The sequence below is a fragment of the Cupressus sempervirens genome, chromosome 10 (genome assembly GCF_028749045.1).
Source record: "Cupressus sempervirens isolate cs-2001-9-10 chromosome 10, ASM2874904v1, whole genome shotgun sequence".
In the NCBI taxonomy this organism is placed as follows: Eukaryota; Viridiplantae; Streptophyta; class Pinopsida; order Cupressales; family Cupressaceae; genus Cupressus; species Cupressus sempervirens.
Genome location: NC_143127.1, coordinates 588,893,182 through 588,913,165, shown reverse-complemented (window position 1 = coordinate 588,913,165; position 19,984 = coordinate 588,893,182). Strand labels below are relative to the sequence as shown.

At 37.4% G+C, this 19,984-nt stretch overlaps 1 protein-coding gene across 2 annotated transcripts in view; it reads left to right on the top strand.

The window, feature by feature from the left end:
- The window catches only part of LOC149535246 (uncharacterized), an 83,265-nt gene that overhangs the window by 39,668 nt on the left and 23,613 nt on the right, over positions 1–19,984 (top strand). The window lies entirely within an intron of this gene.

Below are 19,984 nucleotides of genomic sequence, written 5' to 3'. Positions count from 1 at the left end.
TTTGTATCATGCCTAGCTTCCCCGAGATCAATTGAATGCAGAGTGAAGTCTTCTGGCATCATATCTTCAATTCGCCTTGCCTTGTTTGGTTTCGCTACCTCCAGAGTTAAGTGTCCTGTTTCTGGATCTTGTCCCAGAATTGACAAGGTCTTCTGGTTTTTAGCTTTCACCATGGCAGATCCTGAGCGAACTGCTTGGGATACAACATCTTTTGAAGGAACACCTTCATCTTTCCTTTTTCTCTTCTTTTCCAAAGTATCCTCGAGCCAAGATTCTGTACTGATCACTTTGGAGGCTGTTCCAAGTGACTCAATGCTGAACATCTTCTTCTTCATTGGAGTCGTTGTTGCTGTAGTTGCAGAAAAGGGGGTCTTTGGATTCTGAGAAAGAAGCCGAGATGAACTTGGAGCTTTCTCTTCTTTTTGGGCTTTCTTTGCAACTTCATCGGAATCAGTAGATTCGCTACTACTACTTTTATCATCTCCGATCTCTACTATTTGAATAGGAGGACCAGTGGGCTTTAGAAGAGGAGCACTTACGGATGGTGTAGGGCTGTGATGAGGGGATAAGACAGGGGCGACATGAGGAGATGGAGTTGGAGAAGCTTGAGGAGATGGGGGTAAAGTGGCGTGTGGGGGTGAGACTGGAGCAGGGGATCCATCTTTCTGCTCTTCCGTTCCCTTCTCAACTCCAAGTTGAGCTCCAATGACTAGTAGCGATCCACCTTGACAGGTTGGGGCTATTGGAACATGCTTCTCCGGGGGCTGGTCACCCCCTCCTGCAGATTGGGTTGGTCTTTGAGCCGCTGTGGCAGTAGCACTGGGAGTGGCACTTTGAGATGAAGTAGGAGTAGCTGCAGCTGGAGAAGCCTGAGTAGCTTTGCTCTTGCTTCGGCCTTTCTTAGCTATCCATTCAACCCACTTCCCAGTTCTTTTGATAACTCTTGCCATCATGACATCGAAAATTTCTTCTATGTCAACATATGGTTCAGAGCTAACAGGAGTATTCCTTAATTTTGTCAAATATGTATTATTGTACATATTTTGACCATCATCCTCTAGCCCTTCCACATCTAAATTTATTCCATATGTCTTTATCTGATCAATTGTAAATTTGGCAAAGACGCGATCTCGGCTCTCCAGCTCATCCTTACAATCTGCCCAATAATCCTCCATGGTTGTTACATGTTTGATCACGCTTCCAATTTGGAGCACATCCCTAGCATATCCATTAGGATCAAACAGGGGCCTTACTGCTTCATACTCTTCCAATTTGTATTTACTCTCAAATGCTTTGAGTATATTCTTTGCATCTGATCTGGTTTCGCAACTATATGCTCCAACTTTTATAGGGAATTCATACCCTTTCTTCTTTAGGCTGGCGCTCAACACGTTCACTTGTATTGCTTGCCTCATGATCTCCACGAGCACGATCATATCATCTGGATACCTGGGCAGCTTCAGTGGGAGTCCATCGAACGCTGCAAGACGCAAATAAGAAAATGATGAGAACTGGATGAAGTAACTGCCAAATTGGTTGATGATCGCCATCGCTTCTGGATTGAACCTTCGCTCTGGGCGCCCCTGTAGTTCCTTGCAAATCCTCATGGTGAATGCATCATTTACCCAGATGTATTTTGCATAACTATTCTGTAATTGCAAGCATGGATAAAACTCATAACTTTTTACATTATCAGGAAAATCCTCAATTCTAGGGAGTCTCGGCCACAATTGAAGAGAAGCCAACATGTATATCAAGAATGAGGACATATAAAAAGAATTATAAAACTTAGCTGCACTGAGAGCCCTAGAAAGCTGTTCACTAACCTCATGCGCCCAGTCAATATATTGTGTGTCTGAACAAATAACTTGCACCAAAAAGAAGTACTGCTCTACAAAACTAAAAGCTTCTACCTCACCTTTGAGTCGATGCAACAGAACCAAAATATCAACAATTTTTGGTTTGAGGTCCATGCCGAAGAGAGTTTTAGGGACTTTACTCTTGGCCCCCCTTGGCCTCTGAAACCAAGACTGCATGATCTCCTTCCTCCAAACCATCTTTTTCAACGAGTACTCGGACATGGCTCCACTCATCGTCAAATCAGAGAACTCCTCCCGTTCTGGAATCCGCAAGCAATTCACCACTGATTGTCGATTGATTGAAATCAACACTGTCTGATCAGGCAATAGAATTTGCCTTGTATCCGGGTTGTAATGATTGATGCATTCTAGAATTAACTCTGGGGCTTGTACCGCTACAGGGAACCCAACTGCTTCTACTAATCCGCTTCCTCGAAGTTTCTCTGTTATGGGGTGGATTGGTTCTGCTCTCAATCTCCTTTGAAAATCATGCATATCATAGAAACAAAGTGAAGTATCCGTGAAGGTCGACCACTCCGACCTAATTCCACCCAATCCATCGAACCCTGCGAATCTTGTTGCCATTTTATTTGATGTATTATAGCAAAACTCAAATAGTTATAGCAGACACAAGATGCAAATTCTGTATTTGAAAAATACTTGAAAACACTATCCAATGCAACAGTATAACAGTAAGACAGTAGTTTGAAAATCTGTTACTTCACTCTTTATAGAATAAACCCAGATTTGCCCGTTGAATTTCATAAATCGCGCCACACGAGTGGAATTAAGGGTAAATTCGTTGGATTGGTGAATATAAAGGTTATAATGGATTTATCTTTGTCTTTTCACTGTTTCTGTTGGCTTCAACGGTAACTTTCATTAATTACTGGTTTACTTTCTGTTTCACCTATCCCTCGGAAAAACAAGAACGGAGTACTTCCTAGGGTAAAATTTGCTTACCTCAACTCTGCTTGCAAACACCCCATCAATTCGCTGCTCTTCTTTTATTTCTTTGCCCAAAACAATTTGTAATCAATTCACGTGCTTACCATGCTCGCAGGAATGATTTTTTTTTCTCAAATGCAGAAAATGGTCCTCGAGGGTAGAAAAACCGCAGTGGAGAAGTAGATGTTCGTTTCTCTTCTTTTACTTTAGCTTTCACCTTTCAAACCTTAAGCATTTTAATAAAACTTTCGGGAAGTATAAAAGAGGCTTCGCGGCGAAAAATGGGGTCCACTTAGTAACTCTATTCTTCCATTTGGGCCTTTGCGGAAATTTTAACTCTTGCTTCGAAATCCGCCAGAGGAGAAACCACTTCTGAATTTTCCACCAATGCTTATCTTGCTCATCTTAATGAGCTCTGAGCAATTTTCGCTGTGCAAACTCGATGATATTTGAATGATCTAACCATTATGCGGCTTACGTACCCTTGTTTCAGCCTACCAGTAATAGCTATGGGTCTCTGCAGAGTCTTACCTTCTAGGTGCGAAAACCCGTAATGGAGAAGAAGAAACCTATTTTTCCGCCAATACTCATTGTTTTACTTCCTCCGCCTTATTCACTTTATTTTAAGCCTCCAAAAAACACAAAACTGACTTTGAAAGTGAGGGGTGGGGCCCATTAGCTTTCTCAATTCCTTGACATATACCTTTTCGGAAAACTGATTATTGACTTCGAAGTTTGCCACGGAGAAGCTCTTTTCTAGTTTTCCACCGATGCTTATCTCAATCAATTTTCAAGCTTTAAAATGGTTCTCGCTGTGAGATCATGATATCACTTAAACGATCTTTTCTTAACATGATTTACTTTTCTTCAAGGAAGCTCATAAATAGCATTTGTCAACCTTTGTGGAAATCTACCTTCTGGGTGCGAGAACCCGCCGAGGAGAAGCCGAAACTTGATTTTCTGCCGATTCAATTTTCTTAACTCTTGATCAAATGAGCTGCATAGAAATCAAAAGATATAGCACAAATCGAGAATCTCCATCGGGGATGGCTTTAAACTACCCGTAAAACTCATGACAGCTAAGAAATACCCACCCGGGCTAAATGTGATATGGGAGAAAGGAAAAGATAAAAACCTGACGGAGAAACTCAGCACCTAAAGAAGAAAATCCTAGTGACCTGATTCGACAGAACATGACATTAGTTTACTCTCCACTTTTGCAAAAATTTGTATATGGTGGAAAAGTGGGGCAACATGTCCTTACAATAATTTGTAGCATGATTCATTTTTGTGAAAGTGTTTCATGTAAGGGCTTTATCTTGTAAATCAACAACTAGGTGGTTGATATCATTAATTTGATTATCTACAAGTTGTTTGTATAGATATATTCTTGGTACTTGGTGTATATCTTGCCTTGATATTACGATAGGCCATTACCAAACTGAGTATTTGGTGATCATCATTAAGTTGATGTTTCTCATAGGCCATTGCTCTTGAGAGATTGGTGAATATCATGAAATTGATATTTTGACAGGCCAACTCTCACATGTCACAATGTTTTGACATTGGATAAAAGAAGTCTTCTGATCAAAGACCTCTTATGTGTGTTTATCTTACTAATCTAAGAGGGAGTGTTAATGTATAGATTAGTAAAGAGCTATTGATAACTTATATTCATATTTAATATATATATTATTTGTGTATATATATATATATATTTAATATATATTCTTATTTATATAGAAGGTATTTAATATATTCATATATATATATATATAATCACAAATACATAAAATGATAAATTAAGTTATTGATTCATATCAAACTTTATATAATCCAAAATCATATATATTAAAGCGGTTTTATGAAGTCGTTTGTCGACTTAGTCAAATAAACAAACTTTGATTAGTCACGCCGATAGATGTGACTCAAATATGAGTCACGACTATCGGTCGTGACTCTTGTTTTAAAAGAGACTGTCGTATATATGAACTTATCCCACCCTGTTTCTGAAATAACAACGAACACAAAATTTAATAAAGTCTTCAAGTAATTACAGAGCAGGAGATACTCATTATCGACTTGCAAAATATATTGTATTGCAGACAGATATTTATAGTAGTTTCAGTCCAATATTATCTTGAACAATTATTCTGTATAATAAAAGTCTTTAGTTTGATACTTCAACAGATTTTGATAGCCAATGAGAAAATGGGACACTTGGCACGATTTGATTGACTACACTTGAAACTGAAATTTTTGAACTGGAGGAGGCAAACAATTGCCACCTTATCATTCTTTGGAATTGACTTGAATCACTTGCATCTTAGTGATCTCGTGAATTTGATCTTTCTTGATTCTCCTTGAATATGTCCTCATGTAGATGGGTCCTATGTGCCTTCTTGTATTTCCTCTTGATTCCAAGTTGAGTTTGTGGGTTGATAGCTTGACCGCGAATCCTTCATTCTCACTTGAGTCCTTGGGATTGAGCCGTCCTCTTGAAGTTTTGAGGCCTTGATCATTGCCTCGCTTTCTAGCTTCTCTTTCTTGAATTCACCTTGCCAATTTCTATTGGCGTAATGATGGAGGGTGTGTGAACTGACAATGCTTTGATTGTCCAAGAATAAATTTCGATTCAGTCCTCCTTGAATTCACCTTGCAAAAAAAAGGAGAGAAACCTTAAGTTTGCGAAAGATATCTAAAAATAAATTCACATTGATAATAAACAAAATTCATCCCAATTCAAAACCATCCATCATACAAAGTCGAGGCGAGTTTTAATCTCATCTCAATCCAAAACCATTTATTATAATTATTTTTTATTTCTAATTTTTGTCACTTTCTCTCCTTTTTTTTTGAGGAGAGGTAGGGTGGTTTTGGCAATTAACAAAGGATGATAGTTGGTTGGAGAAATTCCCGAAAGATGGAAATTTCCCTAGGACACGGTGTTCTTAAAATTTCCCCATTTGAATGTTCCTTGGCGATTCCTTTCTATATTCTTGTTCATGGTGTTGCCCTCATGCCATAAATTGATCTTTTAATACCTTAGAGGATGGCAAAACTTGAGAGACTCAATGTGGGGAAATTTCGCCAAGAGGAATATCGTTTGGAAAATTATCAATTTCTTCCCCTCATCGGTCTAATATTGCAATGCTTAATTTTCCAACGAAGAAAGGCCTTCTAAAGTGTTTGCACTTCATTTTTCCCAAAGGGGGAGTCTTGAGATTTTTGGGAGAAATAAGGAGGTAGGGAAATTTCCGACAGATGGGAAATTCCCCAAGAGGAAAATCCTTTGGAAAATTATCAATTTCTTCTCCTCATCGTTCTAATATTGCGATATTTAAGTTGCCACCAAATAAAGGCCTCCTAAAGCGTTTGCACTTCATTTTGCCCAAAGGGGGGGTCTTGAGAGTTTTGGGAGAATTTCCAATAGATCCAACAGATGGGAAATTTCCCCAAGACCTTGTTCTCTCACAAACTTCGTCCCATTTCTCAAACATGCAAACCCTTCTCTCCTAGACTAAAATTCCACTCTCCACTTGGACTTAGGCTATGAAAATTCCTCTAAGTGGAACCAAAGTGCTCGCACAAACTTGAGACCAAGATTTGCTTCCCAATGAGCCAAAATTGCTCAACTCACCCTGGACTTTGAGACTTGGAAAAATGTTGCCAACCAAAACCGCCTAAGACAAAGACTCCTACTTGCTAAAACGAAAAGAAGGGGTTGCCATTTGCAATGGGGTGATGGTGTGAAAGCACACAATAGGTAAGTTGTCTAAATTCTCAATCATATGGGCTAGGTCTTATGAGTTTCACCTAGGATTGAAGGTAGCAAGAAAAAGCTCCAAAAAATGGCGACTTTGCTGAGGATAGAGATAAAAGGTTTTTGTTTATATTGCCCTAGAGGCTTTCGAGTTGCGCAAAATGGTGACTCTGTTGGGGACTTGTATTAATGTTTGATGAGAATGGTTTAGTGTTCCCTAGTTGCAATTTATGGTTATCCCTCTTTCCTGTTATGTTCAGCCTGAGTATGATACACAATGGTTCTTCTTGGTAATGATCTTGCCCCTGTACTACAACCTTGTTTGTACTGGCCTTATTATCTCTCAGTTGGGTTTATTGGAATGGAAGAATAAGACCTGCTATGCTGAATATAGAAGAGTAGTTGAAGTTTTAGAAAAGGAAGAGGAGACGGCTGAGGTTCAAGATGATAATTTGCAAAGATTAATTGTCACCGCTAGGAACATTGTGATTTGAGGTTTGTTTGTCAAACATATTTGTTCAGGTTCATTGGGGATAGAAATAAAGGTTTGGCTGAATCTGTTTTAGAATTTCCAGGATTCTTTGTCAAATCATATTTCTTTTGGTTTAACTTTTCCAGATTGCAACAAATTGGTGGTTCATGTGGGAACCAATGAGCTTATCCATTAAGAAACGGTCAATGAAATTTTGGATGGTACATGTGAGATTTTGTTTAAGATCTGAAAATTTCCAGTCTTAAGTCCCTCTGCAGCATTTATAAAGGGGTGTAGTGTGACTTTGTTGTATGGAGAAAACCCAGAATGCATCTAAATTGTTGAATGATTTTTAGTTGTTTAAAATTTTTCTTCTATCAGAGACATGGCAACTCTGTCTGGAAAAAATCTGAAAAGGAATTAAAGAGGTTCAGATTTACAAAAATATCAGAAGAAACAAAGTGAATGTATGCTGCAAGTTACTTCAGGTATTCATCTATTTTTTATTAACAAGAAAAGTTCCTTAGTAAGTGAAGTACAGCACCAAGTGAAGGAAAACACAGTAATAACTCATACATACATCCTGGTTGTTATATGCATCTTTTGAATTCATCATGCGAGGTATCTATGGTTCATGATTTGTGTTCTTCATGAAAAGAGGTCTTGGTTATTGTTGCTCTCATGTATTGAGTCCCATGAGTTATGAGGTCTATGCTTGTGAAGGGATTTAGAGTTGTATCAAGATTTTTCAATGTATGTATCCGAACATAGTTCCAAGTCTAACCATGATTTGTAATCAATCCCAGCCTTGTACTCAAAGTAGTTTAGTACAGAACGGTAGATGGCCATAAATTTCAGTAACATGGGTGAATTTCAGCTGATATATCACTAGAGATCATAGGTCAGGTACCAAAATTTGGTGGTAGAAAATCTTAATCTGCATTTATGCATCCTCTTTGGCTTATGGATTTCATAGAAAATTATTGGTTTTGTCAAGATGATGCGATTGTGAGATCATTTGCTATATCGTTGAAAGAGGATGCGAGGGAGTGGCTCTCTAATTTGTTTCCATTCTCAATTAGTTCTTGGGAAGATTTTCAGTTAGCTTTTGATGAGAGATTTGGTGAAATAATTCCTGAGAATGTTGTTGTAGGTGAATTTATGAACATTTAAATTGAGAGATGAGAGTTGGTTCCAGCATTTAACCAGAGATTCATGACGGCTTTAAGGAGGGCTCCTGGAATAATAAGACCAAGCGATGAATTAGCTCTGTTCATCTACTTGGGTGCATTTGATGGCAATATGAGATACCTGTTAAGAGATGCAGATCCCCAAAATTTGTATCAAGCTTGTCAAGAGGCAATGGATCTACAAAGGATATTTGAGCTCAGGATGACAAGAAGCCATAGGTTTATAAGGGTAAACTCTCATGTATCTGAATGTAGAATTGATCAAGGACAAGCAGGAAGTGCCAAGTAATTTCCATAATTTTGAGTTACATCATACATGTTGTGAAAGCCTTGGATATGGGGAATCATCAGATGTATGTCTGCTTGAGAGTGTCATTTCCGATGAACATGAGTTGGCTGTCCTTGATCAAGTGGCTGTTATTTGTGGAAATCAATTTGAATTTTATGTGCCTAATCAACAACATGCATCCCCTATGGAGCCCATAACACATGTTCAGGCTGTAGTTGACAAAGATATAATGGAACCTACAAATGATGAGGAAGATAAATCAGCAAAAGGTTATGGGTAACCTTGTGATAAGATAAGATACAATAAGATAAAATTATAACTGTCCAACGAGAGACCACAAAAGGGTCTAAGGGACTGAAAGCATACAACAAAGGCCACAACGAACGATAGGAACACCAAATGGTGGCTGGAAAAGGAACAAACAAGAAAGCAAAGGACCCACAAAGGAAGACTAAAGGTTCTTCCTAAGCGGGAAAAAGTCGACCACTGAAGGATAAGGTTTAGGGTCAGGGAAAACCTTAGACCGTCTCAAGGTACTGCTAGAAGTGGAGTGTCGCTGTCTAGTGAAACCACTGTGAGGCCTCACAAACCCAATGTGACTAGAGGTGGGATAATCAAGCAGCCGTTTCGTGCCCTGGGAAAGAGACCTTGTTGTTTGGGGACCCTATTAGTAGAAGCCCGACATACCAACAACGGGCTCTGCCAATAGGGTCAGGCTTGGCAATAGTCATAGATGAGCAGCAGGCCAAGTAAGACTATCTATGACGCCCATCAACAGAATCCGCAAAACCCCAAAGGCAGCGAAGGAACCAAACTAGGTCAAAGATGGCTCTGAGTTTGAAGAGATGAGCATTGAACTTAGCCAAAATAATGCTGTGAAGAGTAGATCAATGACATCTGATGGTGTGTTGAAGGAGAAGGATTTGAGCCCTCTCAATGGAGGTATGGTCAGTGTCCAAGAGAGAGGGTCCCCAAACAACAGAATCATAGAGCACTGCCAGTCTAACCAAGGAGTTAATAAAGGATAGCTTGGATGAGGTGTCTTGAGATGTCTTAAGTGCTCTCTCTCAAGCATAGCTAGGGATCCAAAGCCCCTCGTTGATTTTGGGCTGCATGGCAGGTCTCATACTAAAGCGGGGACTGAAAAACTTGACCCCGAGATAAGTGTACGAGGATGCAATGTTAATCTCACGGCTTTGAAAGTAGAAGTGAAGATGGGAGGTCTTCATGCAATTAAAGACCATCACCGAAGTCTTTCCCATGTTCACAACTAATTGTCTCAAGTCACAGAAGGAGGCCAAACCATAATAGTAATTCAAAGGAAGAGTGCGAGGACAGTAGTAAAAATACGATGACATTTTTATTCTCAGATGAATATCAACAAAGAAGACTCGATTATGTGTGCTGATGTTCATGGTTTTGTTGAAAATGATTGTGAATCTTATTGACTCACCTTGTATGTTCATAAATGATGTAAAGGATGACTTGTGTAAACCAGATCTGGGGTTGCTTGAAACTTCTGAGGGTGATGTTGGACGTTTAGCTGATGATAGTGGTGAAAATGTTGTGCCAATTTATGCTTTTCCCTTATTTGAAATTGACTATGTTGATTCTGCTGATTGTAAATGTAATTTTCAAAGTCATGACATCATACAAATGAGCTGGGCGGACATATTTCAACAAAAAATTGCATTGCAAACTAATGAAGACATCCTCTATGATCAGCAAGCAAGTATGGTATGTGAATCTAAGGATAATTGTCAGACTTTTTTAAATCCAGTATATGAATAAGTAATTAAAGAGGATCATGTTGCAAATTACCATGGGAAATTTAAAAGTGATTTTTCAGATTTCTTTCAAATCCATTTTATGATGAAGCAGTTGAATGTGATCATACAATGTTTCATGAAGCATTTGAGTATGGTTTGCAGCATTTCTCAAATCCATTATAAGAAGATGGAAACCTCTGAGATGTTGAAAGTGTTGTGTCATCTTAGAGAGGTGACAAACGTGCTGAAGAAATTGATATTTCTGATTTGTTAGTTTTTGATGATCTTATCCATAGTTGTGATATTGAATCTGTCAGAAGTGACTTATGTTAAAAAGATTTGGGTGTTAATATGCATGTCTGGGTAGTAAAATTAAACAATGACGATTTCAATATGGTAAAGCCATTTGCAGATCAGGATAGATGCCATATTAATTCTGGAAATGCACTATTTAATGAAGATCCATATGTTTAGGCAAGTACAACAAGGATTGAGGATAAAAATGTAATTCATGGCAGCAGTGATCAGAATTATAAGCATTGGCATGACGACTTTTTTTGATGGGGCATTCTGAAGTCTCTATGAGTATTCTTTTGAGGCCTTTTATATAAACATGCATGAAGATTGGGAGGATGAACCAACTATAAAACTAGATGCATCTATTCATGGGGGACCTGTTAAGGGCCTGCAGGGATCACACAAAAGGATCTGTATAGTTTTATATCTCAAGTGGTCTTTGTTCTGCTTTCTCTAAATGTGATAAAGTGATGATTGGATTATTTACTTCAGTATTTATGCACATAGCAATTATCACAAAGATGAACAAATGCAGTGTCAACAGAAAAAATATTTGATTCTGCTGATTACCTGTGCCAGCAAAAATTTTCTACCCAAAATGATTTTTTCATTTTCATTGGAATTGTGAACATAGACATATATGATATCACTGATATGGATTATTTCATATTTCAATATTTTTCAACTATCAATTGCCATTTAATATTTATCTTTCAAGTAGCATACTATGAAATGATTTAATTTTACAATTCTGTATATTTCTCTTATTTTTTTGTATACACGCACATGTACCCCTAAAAAACATTTTCATGTACCCACATGTACCAACCTAGAAAACATTTTCATGTACCCATATGCGTTCAAACCCTAAAAACATTTACATGCACTCATATGCATCCAAACTGTAAAAAACATTTTCATGTATCCATTTGCATCCAAACCCTAAAAAACATTTTCGTGTAGCCACATACCAGTTTGTGTACCCACTCATGTCCCCAAACTCAAATTGGTAACTTAGCTTTTTTTAAATTTTATTTGAAGAATTATTGTTTTAAGAGTTACTTTGTTTACTTAAAAATTATTTTATATTTTATATTTTTGTATGAACATATGTTGATTATGTTTTAGTTTTCATATGCACGGTCATGAAATGATGCTTTGTGCCATGCCACTATTGTAGGATGCGTCTTGGTGCAATAATATCCCACTTCTTACAAAAACTAAAGAAATGGCCTTAGATTATACCACAAAACAACATATGATGTTGCATATGCCAGATATTGCCATTACTCTATACTATACATCAACCTTGAAGTGCTATGGCATGTGAAGAGACTTGATGAAGTATGAGAATACTTAAACCAACCTGATGAAGAATCCTGTCAACATCTTCCCCAAAGTTTATAATATTGCTTATCCTAGAAACAACAAGAAGATTTTTTTTGTCCCCTTGAGACTCAACCCTTTGTCATTGCCAATTTACAAATTGTTTGCACACCACACCATGAACTGGCACAGCAAAATTTCAAAACATGGAGAAATTATCAACACAATTAAGTTGATAATCCTAACTAGGGAGAATCACCTTTTACTTATCCTGTAGATTTTGATCAAGTTCTTCAATATATGCAAAAACTTCTCAAATCTGTTAGTGTTTTAAATTTTCTAGCTCTATGGGAACATCAGCAATTGAAGAGGGAGAAGCTCTACCTTCTGCCTACAGTTCTGCCAATAATGCAGCACAGTTTGCAAGAATCTTATATAGGAAATCCAATTAGTAGCTCACAATAGTCTTACAGTTGGTCATGGATATAATGGTTTTTTATTTCTATTGAGTTGTAAACATCAAAATTACATCATCACAAGTTTACGGTTATCCAATATGTAAACAGCATATAGAGTTTCCTATCCAGGGATTGAATCCCGTGTACCTTACTAGTACATATAGAAGATACAGATCATAGCTACACATATAACAAAAGGACAATATATACCAGACGGAGTAGCAGTACAATCAAAACCAAGCGGCCTACTACATTGGACCTTCGGACCATTTGAGAGCTTTCCCATCTCTGACAAAGATGGTGAACAGATGAGTTATATCTGCAGTCTTAGGAAGTGGATCCAGCAGGAGGAGGTGCAGCAGCAGGGGCACCATGAGATGGAATTTGAACACTTTGTCTCTCCTTTTCTCTATTTTCCATGATCCGTATGAGAAATTGTTTGATGGTAATGTCAAAGTCATCTTATTCCTCAACTGATTTGCTGGAAGTGTACCCATAAGCCACTTCCTTCTTGAGTACCTTCCTCCATCATGAATCAACTTCAGGAATTCTATTCCTTCATATTTAGGATCACTGTCACCTGCATGAAAATATTGTAATATAGGAGTCTCCAAAGAGACTTGTGAGGCACTTAGCTCTATTGTTGAAATATCATCATTTCTAAGTTTCCAAATATGCCACAGAACTTGAACAGACAATATAGACTAGAAGAACTTAGTGCATTCATTGAGACCCAAGAACTTTCCAGTCAAAACATGGTGAATATCAAAGTTTCTGTTTAAGTTAAAAAACCCCCACACTTATTTTGCAAAGCAACAATAAAAAATGATATGGATCACTGATTGACAACATCTGCAAAATGAACCTATTATAGCCAGCACTGTTCACTTCTTCCCTGTGTCCAAGGGTTTTTTTATTGAAAAGTTTGATAGTGCTGATGTTAGCAAGTTGATTTGTGCAATTATTCTTTCACTTGGGAAGATCGGTTTCCACTGATTGTGAAACTGTGCTATCCTGATTTTCCCCCTCTTCAGAAACCTTTAACAAGTTTCCGCTATGGGTGAGGCTCCCCTATCTTCTTTTGCATCTTTGAGTTGACTCCTTGATGGAAGAGGTGGGAAGGGCTCTTGGAGATTTCTCGATGGTGGGTAATGAGTCATCTGACATTATACACTCTTGTTATGAGTGGATCTTGGTAGAGATGGACATCTCTAAGGGGTTGCTAGAAAAGAGTAAGAAGTGCTTTAAAACATGTCATGACCGTATTTTAAGATAGAATTTTAATAATAATTAAATGAGATAATATTATTAAACAAATAATGATAATAGCCAAAAAAATAGAAATAAATAATGATGATAAAATCAAATATTGCAATTAGTATTAATATAAAAAAAAAGAAATAGTAATATAATATAGATATTTTTTGATTGCTAAGAGGCCGAAGCCAAGATTAATTTTTGTGTTGCGATTAGTTATTATTATTTATTAAGTTCAAATAGACTTGAACCCAAGACCTCCCAAATAAGAGGCCCACAATTTACCATTGTGTTGTAGGCTCTTGCCTAGAAATAGTAATAAATATTATTATAATATAAAAATGAATAATAATATAATCTATTATGAATAAAATAAGATCTAAATTTAAATAAAATTAAATAATAATAAAATTAGAATGGATGAAAAAATAAATAAAATTGACTATAAGAGATAATATTGTAGAGAGTAAATAAATAATATAAATAAACTAAATCTAATGAAAAGTCAAGAGATATGTAATAAAAAGACATGGCTCCTTCAAAATAAGAAATAAAAGAGAGGAGAGTTCATTTCAAAAAGAAAAAGAAGAGGAAAAGATAGGAGTAAAAAAAGGAATAATGGAAGAGGAAAGTAATGTGAAGAAAATAAGGAAGTGACTTTCTCAAAAGTTATCAATGATATTGAAAGGATGTGACTCTTCAAAAGGGTCATAATTATGAATGATTGCGACTTCAAATTTTTGGTAATTATAATCTATTGTGACTTTTTGAAATGATTATGATTATGAGGGGTTGTAACTTTTCGAAATGATTATAACTGTGAAGGGTTGTGACTTTTCATGTGGATTGTAATTATTATGGGATGTGAATTTTCGAGTGGATTGTGATTATAAAGGAGAATATAAATACAATGAGATTTCTTCAAAAGGAGGAGGAAATAAATAATCTCATACTATTCTAAGATAAATTATGTCTATATGATACACATATTCATATATACAAATATTAATCATATATCGATAAGTATAACTACTGTAGTATTAATATCATTTACAATAATGAGATTGTAATATCAACTATAAGAGAAAAATTAGAAATATATATGTACATTTCAATCCTACTACTATTTGGGTAAGAAGGGAAGACAAAAGTGCTACCAAGGAGGGGCTTGTGTAAATTCCAAGCAATGGATCTTTGTCCCAAAATAAGGTAGGGGTCAGCATTCCGTAGGCTTTTGTGATATAGACTTGGACTTGTAAATTTTGAGGGAATCCATTGAGAGTGGTATCTAGGCAACTTGGTTAATAGCCACTACTTCGTCATGAGCTTGAATATTAATAAGGTTGGACGTGAGTCAAAAATAACTTTAGGAATATGGTGTTACCGAGGAGAGGCTTGTGTAAATGATTAAATTTAAGCTAATTGATCATATGTCAGTAGAGGGCAGCGGTCAACGATCCATAAGCCTTTGAGGTTCGGAGTTGGACCTATAAACTTTCTGGGAGTCCATAGTTGGTGTCTAGGCCAAATTGGATAACACCTATACCATCCTTTCATAAACCAAATAATAATACGATTGGGTAATTGGAATCATTATTATGGACCTTCTTAAGACTTATGATTGATTAAATACATGTCAATCATGACCGACCCGAAAAGAAGACATCACAAAATGGGTCATTTGGTGGCTCAATGCAGATTAGAGAGGGCTAAGACAAAAAAATATGCTACTTGGTGGAAGGGTGCCTCTTCCGAACATTACATTGTTGTTAAGAAGATCTTTTTACAAATCATTGCAAAGGAGTTTCCTATTAGAAGGAACCTCATTGTTGCTGGTGTTGTTTTTGCTGGATTTATGCCTCTTGGCTTTGCTAGTATTGTGTCTTTCGAAGATGGTTTTGCATGTTTGTCTTCTTCTAGAATTGTTCATGTTGTGTCTACTAGTAAAGCTCCTGGTAGTTCTACTGCTACTGCTTTAGCTTGCTCTGTGTTGGTCAATGTGTCTTCGGATTTTTCTTTGTGGGCTAGGGGTATTGAACTTGTTGAACTCTCTACTTTAGATGGTGAAGCTGGGCCTGGTGTTCTTTGATGGAGGAGGCGGGCCTTGGTAATGCTAAGAAAACTACTATTGTTGGCACTATCAAGCATGGTGTTGTTGTAACTGATGTCATTGATTCCATCCAACAAAATGATGATGTCATTGCTTCATTGGAGAGTCCCATTGCTGGTCCCATCAAGAACTCTCTTGCTTGTTTCTGTTGTGGTTGGTTCTTGTCCTATTCTTATCTGGGGGTCTTGGGCTTTGTTTTCGCAAGATTGGCAGGATAAGGCTTTTATGGTGGAGAGGTGGATCCCAACGATTGGGGAAATCACCATAAGAAGTCCCCTCCTCATATTGACATGACATTGTGCTCCCAGAAGAATAGAGGCAAGGAAAATCCTACTGTTTCCTTGTTTCGTGTAGTTTGTGGGTCCTTTATTTTAAACCCATTGGTTAAATTAGGCTTTTTGTTTATTTTTCTATTTTGCTGGTTTCTTTTGGTCTTGAACACTGTTGTCCTTTGCACTATTCCTCTACTTTATCTTGGGCTGCTACTCAGTGTCTATTGGCAGTGTTTTATCTTGGGTCTTTTGTTGAATATCTTTATGCTCTGAAGTTGTAAAGCATAGTAACACGATGTCATGTCCCCTTCTCAATCTTAGTTACGGGCGACAGAATTAATCTATCTCCACATCCGGATAGATTAATATCGATTACAGGTAGGATGCTCTCTAGTCACAAAAGGGGAATTTAATTTAATTTATTCCAGGACTTTATTAAGGTGCAGAGCTAAGTCACTTTAATGTTTAAAGTCATTTACTTTATAAATAACTTTAAGTGACTACAGGACGAAAGTAACTTTTAATCCCACATTCTTTGCACGTGGTACTTTTCCCTCATTCCGAGGCTATTTATGCACGAGTTTGCATTGGGATTAACACACAAGAATATTGATAACAAATGCTCATAAATTAACTGGTTGCTTGAATGTGACTGGAACTTCTTAAGGACGAAAACCCTTAAGAGTATTGGCAGAATCTGGACATAGCCCCAATACTTTGCCATCTTTGCAATTTAAAAATTACAGTTGTGCAATCTTCAAGAGAACTGACTGAAATTTCAGAGATAGGGAAGCATGACTGTTAACAACAATGCCTCACGTTATAGGTGAGTGGAGCTAAGTGCAAGTTTATCAGCTCAGTGATGGAAGTAAGTTTATTTTGTTTTCAATTTGGGTTTTGAAGGCAAATCTATTTCCTTATTGGAGTTAGAGTTTATCCGCTAACAGTAGTGGTATCAGCGGTTTGAGAATCAGTAGCAGGTTTGTTTCAGCGCAGTAAATATAATCAGTCTAGAGGCAACATAAAACATACTGAAGACACCATGGACGGTGCTGGGATTAACGTGTATTGGGATGGAAGTTGCACACGGGACTTTTACAGGAGTTTAACAGCAAGAAGGGTTTGTGTTGTTCACGTTAGTTTGAGGGAATATCCATCGTCGTTCCTAGGCGAAGGGCTTCACGTAGACATTAGTCAGGTAGCATTGCGTATGGAAAGGCCCTGCGCATTCAGTTAGTAAGACCCATAGAGGAGAACGTGGTCACATGGGGTCGGGTTTTCCACAACATGTAAGAGAAAGAAGTCATTAATAGTAGCCACTGGGTTACGTGAGCTGGGAGCCGGAACATTTCGTTTGAAGGTAATATCAGTTTCTGGTACCCACGATTGGCATCAAGCAAGCACGCACAGTCCAGACATTAAGTTTGGTATTTTCACCACCAATCGATAGAAGTCATGACACACTAGGAGTGCTATCGTAGGTCTGGGTTGGAACAGGTGCCCTCATTCTTTCCCTTGTAAACTCTTTGCTTCCGTTATAACAGTTGTGAATATACTTGCGGATTCAAGGTGATATTATAACTATAATTGTAACAGACCAAGTTTATGCTTATGTATTCAAGTTAATGTGGGAAGTCAACTGATGGGACATTGTTCTCAAACTGTTTGATTAAATGTCACTTTGCTGGGAGTCATAATATAAAAGAAATCTCTGTTGACAGAGACATAACTGAACTTCATTGACTGTGGTTATTCTAAGTGTTAAAGTGGGGTCCATTGTCTAACGTTTGAAATAGAGGGTAGTTGACTGGTTGATACAACAGTCATTCAAGAAGTTCCTAGTACTATCTGCAAATTGTTCAATATAATTCCTCACAGGTCAATATCCAGCATTTGGTTTTCAAAATTACATCAGAACTTTATTTCACCCTCACAGTGACAAATATAGAAACATTTTAAATGTGCTTACGAATTGTTTGACAAAATTATTGTACCTATAAACCAGCTGGATATATTTGAGAAAATCACAGCAGAGATTAGTACACATGAGGATGTGTCCCCGCTGTTTTTGGGTGCCGCACCCAAGATGGGGATGCACGCAGGACGGGGGGATAATGTCCCCACGTCCCCACCAGTGCCACCAACTCATCGCCAGGAGGGGGACATCCTCGCATCCCTGTTTGGGGACTTGGGGATAGGGATGCATCCCTCGACCTAGCTAAGGATGGCTGACCGTCCCCCTTTTCGACACAAAAGAATGCAAAAAATAAATAAATTTAAAAGGTTTTGATATGTTTTTTTATTGTCTGCTGAGCCTGAGCCTCAGGTTGACATGGATGATTAGAGGCCTCTACTGTATTTTGGTGGTCCTTGGGCCATTAGTACTTGACGTTTTGTCTTTTGATTTTCTAGTTTGTACTTGAGACTTGGATATTTGAAGTTTGAAAGTTGAAACATTGAACATTGTGATCATATCATGATTGATGCTACTTGATGTAGTTAAGTTTATGATGCCATTGAATGATTAATGAGATAATGATACTCATACTTTTGCTAAATTGGTAATAGATATCTATGACTTTTGAATTTGCTTAATTATTTAATTTATTTGATAGAAGTTAGAAGTTAGATCTCTTTTATTGTTCATGAATCATTGTTCAATGTTCAATGCAATGTAAAACTAAAATAGCAATAGCGGTCTTGATGAACTTATAATTCATATTTATGTCTTATATTGGTATACATCTTTTCATAATTAGCATTTTAAGTATTATATGTATAGTATACTATATACCCCCCATTCCCCCCTCCTATCCCCCACCGTCGTCCCCCCGCCGTCCCCAAATTGAAGCCCCTTTGTCCCCACGTCCTCCAGGCCGGTGTAACTATGTTGTAAAGGGTTTCGGGTCCCTTCATAACTTGTTTTTAAATTAATGAAAAACATATACAAAATGAACATATATAAGTTCCCCATTAGGTTTCTTAACTGGCAGCCTATGGAAAAGAAGACGCCACATGAAGCAAGCAAGTTTAGGCTCAATAAGTTTGTGCTAGAGATGCATTAATAGTTTGGTCCAAGATGTGGGGTCCAACTTAATCTGTTGGGTAGCATTAAGGTGGTAAAAAATCTCATTGGAATCAGTGAGGAATTTGTAAATGTATTTGGCTTTAGTCAAGGGGAATAGGGTGCCATCAGACCATCTAAGGAGATTGATTCTATCAACCTCCCCACTACATTGTCTAGGCAGGTTCAAGGATTCACATGCATCCCTTAACAATGTATAGGTTTTCCATTGTGTTTGGGATAAATTAAATTTTTGAACTAACTCTTGCCAACTTATAAGATTTCCATCTTGAATGATATTAGAGAAGCACTTTATACCGTTATTAGCCTATTTTCTTGTAGAGTATCTTTGCAGTAGAGAAAAAGGTTTGTCGTCATGATAGAGATTCCACCATATAAGATTTTCTCCATAGATTTTTTATTGTTATCATCGAACACCCTGTTATTAGAGATCAAATGCCTGATATTGTTCTACTTTTCCAAATTGATTTGAATATAGTAGACCCTGCCACTTTAAGCTCAAGCTCACCAGAGAGTAAATCTTTAATATGGAGACCTTTCCAACACATAGCATTAATAGGGGTAGCCCTAGCAATTTTGTTTCTGACAAGGATCTTCCACGATTCTTCTCCCTGAGAGGCCTTAGCTACCCTTTTAATAGCCAGTGAGGTACCCCAAACCTCCTAATTCCTTACTTAGAGAATAGTGCTTCCTTCTTACTGCATGTCTCTTTTTATCGTCCATGCCATCTAACCACATAAATTCTTTGATTCTTCCCTACACATCATTAATTCAGGCTTGGTTAAAAAGCCAAGCAAAAGCATAGTAAATGGTGGAGGATGATATCTTCAGGGAGATTTGAAACCCTCTAGCCAAAGATAAGTATTGGTTACGCCATTTATCATGTTTT